The following is a 6,733-nucleotide window of genomic DNA, read 5'->3' as shown; positions in this document are numbered from 1 at the left end:
AGGATTATAGGTTGTAGATTTGGCATCAGGAGATGGAAGCTGGGTGCACCTTCCAGGATAATTCACACAGGCCAATCGCTTTTGGTTAGTTCAAATCATGTTTTTTGTTTGTTTTTAATTAAAATCTGGCTTATCATGTATTCCTCTTAGCTACCGCCACCTTTTTTTTTTTTTTTTTTTTTTTTTGAGACAGGGTTTCACTCTGTTACCCACGCTGGAGTGAAGTGGTGAAATCTCAGCTGACCGAAATCTCTGCCTCCTAGGCTCAAGCGATTCTCCCACCTCAGCCTCCAGAGTAGATGGGACTTTAGGCATGTACCACCATGCCTGGTTAATATTTGTATTTTTTGTAGACATTGGGTTTTGTCATGTTGCCCAGGCCACTCTGGCACTTCTGAGCTCAAGCGATCCGCCTACCTCGGCCGCCACTCTGGCACTTCTGAGCTCAAGCGATCCGCCTACCTCGGCCTCCTCCCAAAGTGCTAGGATTACAGGTGTGAGCGACCTGGTCTGGCCATCACCACCTTTTTAAACTGTAATCTCTTATACAACTTTTCACTTCCTGAATTGAGTGGAAGGAATGTTGCACTCACAGTTGGTTACTCATTCACTTGCACCTCCTCACCCCAACACTTTTCATGACAAATACTTATCCTATTGTCTACCCTTAAAGAACATAGATGTCCTTGCTGCCAACAACTCTGACCACAGTTTACCAGTTCATTTCTATTGTTATACCTTGAAATCCTCTATCTTTGAAATCTTAAATTTCAATACCCCAATCTGATAACAACTCCCAATCTCCTCCCTGCTCTCCCTGATCTGTATTTTTTTCTTCTTGCTGCCCAGGCTGGAGTGCACTGACATGATCTCAGCTCATTGCAGCTTCCGCCTCCTTGGTTCCAGCAATTCTCCTGCCTCAGCCTCCCAGGTAGCTGGGATTACAGGCATGTGTCACTACGCCCAACTAATTTTGCATTTTTAGTAGAGACCAGGTTTCTCCACGTTGGTCAGGCTGGTCTCGAACTCCTGACCTCAGGTGATTCGTCCCACCTCAACCCCCCCGCCGCCCCCAGCCTCCCAAAGTGCAGAGATTACAGGCATGGGCCAGGCCGGGCGTGGTGGCTCACGCCTATAATCCCAGCACTTTGGGAGGCTGAGGCGGGTGGATCACAAGGTCAAGAGATGGAGACCACCCTGGTCAACATGGTGAAACCCCGTCTCTACTAAAAATACAAAAATTAGCTGGGCATGGTGGCGCATGCCTGCAGCCCTAGCTACTCAGGAGGCTGAGGCAGGAGAATTGCTTGAACCCAGGAGGTGAGCCGAGATCGCACCATTGCACTCCAGCCTGGGTTACAAGAGCGAAACTCCATCTCAAAAAAAAAAAAAAAAAAAAAAAAGAATACAGGCATGAGCCACGATGCCTGGCCTGGTGTGCATCTTAATTCAAGTCTAATTAGATTTCTGTGATTAGAAATCTGCTAGAATTAGTCTGGAAGGTGACTTTTAAAGGAAAGAAAGGGAAAAACATGGCTTGATAGAGTCAATATGAAGAATCTATTATCAATTTGAGTGATTGCTAGGTGATGGCCCTGTAGGGAGAGATAACTAGCTGAGTTCAGGTGGCAAACAGAAAACTCCTGTTGGGGTGCAGTGAGAGATGAAGGTAGGGAAATGAAAGGATGGGGATCAATTTTATATGAGGGCATTAATTTGAAATGGGAATTTGGTGATATTCTCAGAGCAGCACAAGTTTTCATGCCATGGAAAGGCAACGGGAAAATGTAAACCTTGCCAATAACACAAGAAAGTCTCCAAGGGTGCCCAGTGACTTACTTGCCTGTAAACAAAGCCATTCCTGGGCACTTCTGGCTATAAAATTTCGAAATACATCATTTAGTGAATTTTACGGACACTTTTATAATTTTAGAGGATGAACTAGGTTTCATAAATTTTCTTTCCTCTGCTTTGCCCTCTAAAAATCATGAACATAATTCTGAAAATCTCAGCATCCCAAATGTCTTCAGTTAGGGTTGCTATTAAGTATATACACCAACAACATTTCATTACATCTCCAGATTTATGGTTAACAAAAAAGAATCCTATTAACTAAAGAGTGTCTCTGCTTGAATCATTCTCAATTATTCAAGGGATTATTAATGGATTTCAGTTAAAGTTAAAATGGCTCACAACTATCAAACTCTATGCTGGTCCTAAGAATCTCCACCTCCTGGCATTCATGCTTTTGTATAATGCCCTCCCCTGGGTGTATGACTTAATGACTTCCTTCGGACACAAAGAACGTGGCAAAATGGACAGCATGTCATTTTCACAATTTGGTTATAAAAAACTGTGGCTTCCAGCCTGAGCAGCAAACTCAGACCCTGTCTCTACAAAAAAATTTTTTTAATTAGCCAGATATGGTGATGTGAGCCTATAGTCCCAGCTGCTCAGGAGGCTGAGGCAGAAGGATCTCTTAAGCCTAGGAATTCAAGGCTGCAGCGAGCCATGATCAAATCACTGCACTCCAGCCTGGGAAACAGTGAGACCTTGTCTTAAAGAAACAAAGCAGGTTTTTTCCTCGCAGAAGCTCCTCTCTCCACTAAAGAGAGAGCTGTTCTCCTTTCTCTTTCTTCTATTAAACCTCCGCTCCTAAGAAAAACAAAAAAAACAAACAACAACAAAAAAAAAAAACAAAGCAAAACAAAACCCTAAAAAATTAGCTTGGCAGCATGGCAAAACCCTGTCTCTACAGAAAATACAAATAAACTAGCCAGGCCTGGTGGTGTGTGCCTGGAGTCCCAGCTACTCCGGAAGCTGAGGTGGGAGGTTCACTTGAACCAGGGAAGTCCGGGCTGCAGCGAGCCGAGATGGCGCCACTGCACTCCAGCCTGGGCAACAGAGTGAGACTCTGTCTAAAAAAATAAAAATCAGACAGTTGCTTCCATCTTGTTTGCCGTCTCTCCTTCTGAGAGAAGTCAGTTACCATGTTTTGAGCTTCCCCATAAAAGGTCCATGAGGCAATGAGCCAATGTCCCTGGCCGTTGGCCGGGGAGGACATGAGGCCTGACAACAGGCACATATTAGAGCTTAGAAGTCAAGGCTCCTGCAGTCAAGCCTTAAGAAGACTGCAGTCCTGGCTTTGATTATAGCTTGTGGGCCAACCTGGGCCAAAGGAACCCACCTAAGCCACACCCAGATTCCTGACCCATAGAAACTGTGAGATAATACATGTTTGTTGTTTTAAGATGTTAAGTTTTGAATTAATCTGTTAAGCTGCAATGGATAACTATACACTTTTTAAAAGCCTACTTTCAAACCTTAATAAATGAATTGAGAAATGTATAAAACTTTGGTCAATGCAGAAAATCATTAAATTTGATGAAAGGAGAAAAGTTAAAATGTGTTGAAAAGAAAGAAGAGCAATGAGAATTTACTAATAATCATATATAAAACTATATTTTTACTCTATCATTAATATAAATGTTTTGGCCAGGTGTGGTGGCTCACGCCTGTAAACCCAGCACTTTGGGAGGCCAAGGCCAAGTAGGTGGATCACGAGGTCAGGAAATTGAGACCATCCTGGCCAACATGGTGAAACCCGGTCTCTACAAAATACAAAAAATTAGCCAGTCATGGTGGTGCCCACCTGTAGTCCAAATTACTCAGGGCTGAGGGAGGGGAATCACTTGAATCCAGGAGATGGAGGTTGCAGTGAGCCAAGATCCCACCACTGCACTCCAGCCTGGGCAACAGAGCAAGACACTGTCTCAAAAAAAAAAAAAAGTTTCTTTGGGTTCACCTTTTTTAATGATGATTTGCATTAGTGTTGACTTATCCACACCATCTTTAGCCCAATGACATATGTTAGTAGTTGGGGTGTGTGATATAATCCATGGCTAAAGAAGATGGTGAGAGCAACTGGCTCGGGATAATTAAAATTGATGTCATAGTCTTCTTGAGACTAAGCAATAGATGACATAATCTTCGAATCTACCTCTAATCTCTAGCACAGTGCTGTCCACGAGAAAGGTACAGGTATTGATCGACTTACAACCTATGCAACTTACGACCATTCGACTTTACGACCACAATTGCTAGCCACGACTGCTCCACGTCTGGCAGCGCAAACGTTGCCCAGCTGGGTGTACGACAGTGCAGACCAGCTTCCGGCAGCACTACCATCTCCGCGTGCATATAGCCTACTCAACTTACGACCAAATTGTGTTACGACGGGTCTGTCGGAACCAATCGTGGTCGTAAGTCAAGCACTAGCTGTACTTGAAATTTTCTAGTAGCCACATTTTATTTTATTATTATTGTTATTATCTTTAGAGTCAGAGTCTCACTCTGTCGCCCAGGCTGGAGTGCAGTGACATGATCATGGCTCACTGCAAGCTCAACTGCCTGGGCTCAAGTGATCCTCCTGCCTCAGCCTCCTGAGTAGCTAAAACTATGGATGTGTGCACCATGCTCTACTAATTTTTATTACTATTTTTTATAGATATGGGATCTTTGCTATGTTGCCCAAGCTAGTCTCATACTCCTGGTCTCAAGCCATACTCCTGCCTCAGCATCCCAAAGTGCTCTGATTACAGGCCTGAGCCACCATCTCCGGCTCAAAAGTTTATTTCTTTGAAAAGTAAATTATGACTAAACAAACTTGAAAATCATTCAGAATATTATGTGATAATAATTGTAAATAGGCCAGGTGTGGTGGCTCGTGCCTATAATCCCAACATTTTGGAAGGCTGAGACGAGAGGATCACTTAAGCCCCGGGAGTTCCCAACCAGCCTGGGCACTATAGTGTGACCTCATGTCTCCAAAAAATAAAAAATACACACACACACACACACACACACACACACACACACACACACGTGTATATATGTATATATGTGTATATATATATCCTATTTACATTAGCTTGTTTAGCATATATAATTTCATCCTTTCTCCCCTTTTTCAAAGCTCATTGCTATGTCCTAGTGAAAAAAAATTACTAGGAAGCCATTCTGAATACGTTCTGGTTGGTTCTCTCAATTTTTTTTTTAAGAAGTCACCAATGAGACTAGCAAACAATACAGTCAGGATGGCTAAAGGTGACCCCAAGAAACCAAAGGGCAAGATGTCTGTTTATGCCTTCTTTGTGCAGATGTGCACAGAAGAACATAAGAAGAAAAACCCAGAGGTCCCTGTCAATTTTGCAGAATTTTCCAAGAAATGCTCTGAGAGGTGGAAGACAATGTCCGGGAAAGAGAAATCTAAATTTGATGAAATGGCAAAGGCGGATAAAGTACAGTACTCTATGATCGGGAAATGAAGGATTATGGACCAGCTAAGGGAGGCAAGAAGAAGAAGGATCCTAATGACCCCAGAAGGCCACCGTCTGGCTTCTTCCTGTTCTGCTCAGAATTCTGCCCCAAGATCAAATCCACAAACCCTGGCATCTCTGTTGGAGACGTGGCAAAAAAGCTGGGTGAGATGTGGAGTAACCTAAATGACAGCGAAAAGCAGCCTTACATCACTAAGGCGGCAAAGCTGAAGGAGAAGTATGAGAAGGATGTTGCTGACTATAAGTCGAAAGGAAAGTTTGATGGTGCAAAGCGTCCTGCTAAAGTTGCCAGGAAAAAAGTGGAAGAGGAAGATGAAGAAGAGGAGGAGGAAGAGGAGGAAGAGGAGGAGGAGGAGGAGGATGAATAAAAAAACTGTTTATCTGTCTCCTTGTGAATACTTAGAGTAGGAGAGTGCCGTAATTGACACATCTCTTACTTGAGAAGTGTCTGTTGCCCTCATTAGGTTTAAGTACAAAATTTGATCATGATCATATTGTAGTCTCTCAAAGTGCTCTAGAGATTGTCAGTGGTTTACATGAAGTGGCCATGGGTGTCTGGAGCACCCTGAAACTGTATCAAAATTGTACATATTTCCAAACATTTTTAAAATGAAAAGGCACTCTTGTGTTAAAATGAAAAGAGCACTCTGTGCACTTTGCGATTGGTGTGACAAGGCATTTAAAGATGTTTCTGGCATTTTTTTTTATTTGTAAGGTGCTGTTGACTATATGGTTATTGGCTAGAAATCCTGAGTTATCAACTGTGTTTATAGTTTGTAAAAATAACAAAACAACCAAGACAAACTCTTGATGCTCCTTGCCTGGCGTTGAGGCTGTGAGAAAGATGTCTTTTGGAGGGGCTGTGGCTCGTGCACTGTGAGGCTGGACCTGCTGACTCTGCAGTGGGCATCCATTTAGCTTCAGGTTGTCTTGTTTCTGTATATAGTGACATAGCATTCTGCTACCATCTTAGCTGTGGACAAAGCGGGTCAGCTGGCATGAGATATTTTTGTTTTCTCTTTTTTATGTGCAGTGTTTTTAAACTGTTTGTTTTTAAACAAACTGTAGAACTCTTCATTGTCAGCAAAGTGAAGAGCCGCTGCATCAATGAGAGTTCAAGAACCTTCTGTACTTAACACGATTTGCAACATTCTGTTATTTTTTTTTTTTTGTATGTTTAGAATGCTGAAATGTTTTTGAAGTTAAATAGACAGTATTACATTTAAAAAAAAAAAAAGTCGTCGCCAACATGGCCGTTATTTGATGTGGTGAAATAGCGGTGCCATTCACAAGCTGTGTAACCTTGGCAGGCCACAACTTCTGTTTCTTCATCCATAAGGCTACATTCAACTTTAAATATGTTTTTAACACTGAAAAGTCTACAATTCAACCCA

At 42.6% G+C, this 6,733-nt stretch overlaps 1 pseudogene; it reads left to right on the top strand.

The window, feature by feature from the left end:
* The first annotated feature begins 5,080 nt into the window (after positions 1-5,080).
* Positions 5,081-5,725, top strand: LOC116547425 (annotated as a pseudogene).
* The last annotated feature ends 1,008 nt before the right edge of the window (positions 5,726-6,733 follow it).

Source organism: Sapajus apella, unplaced genomic scaffold, assembly GCF_009761245.1.
Source record: "Sapajus apella isolate SASKATOON/1434 unplaced genomic scaffold, GSC_monkey_1.0 scaffold3084, whole genome shotgun sequence".
NCBI lineage: Eukaryota > Metazoa > Chordata > Mammalia > Primates > Cebidae > Sapajus > Sapajus apella.
This window is presented reverse-complemented; position numbering and strand designations above follow the sequence as displayed.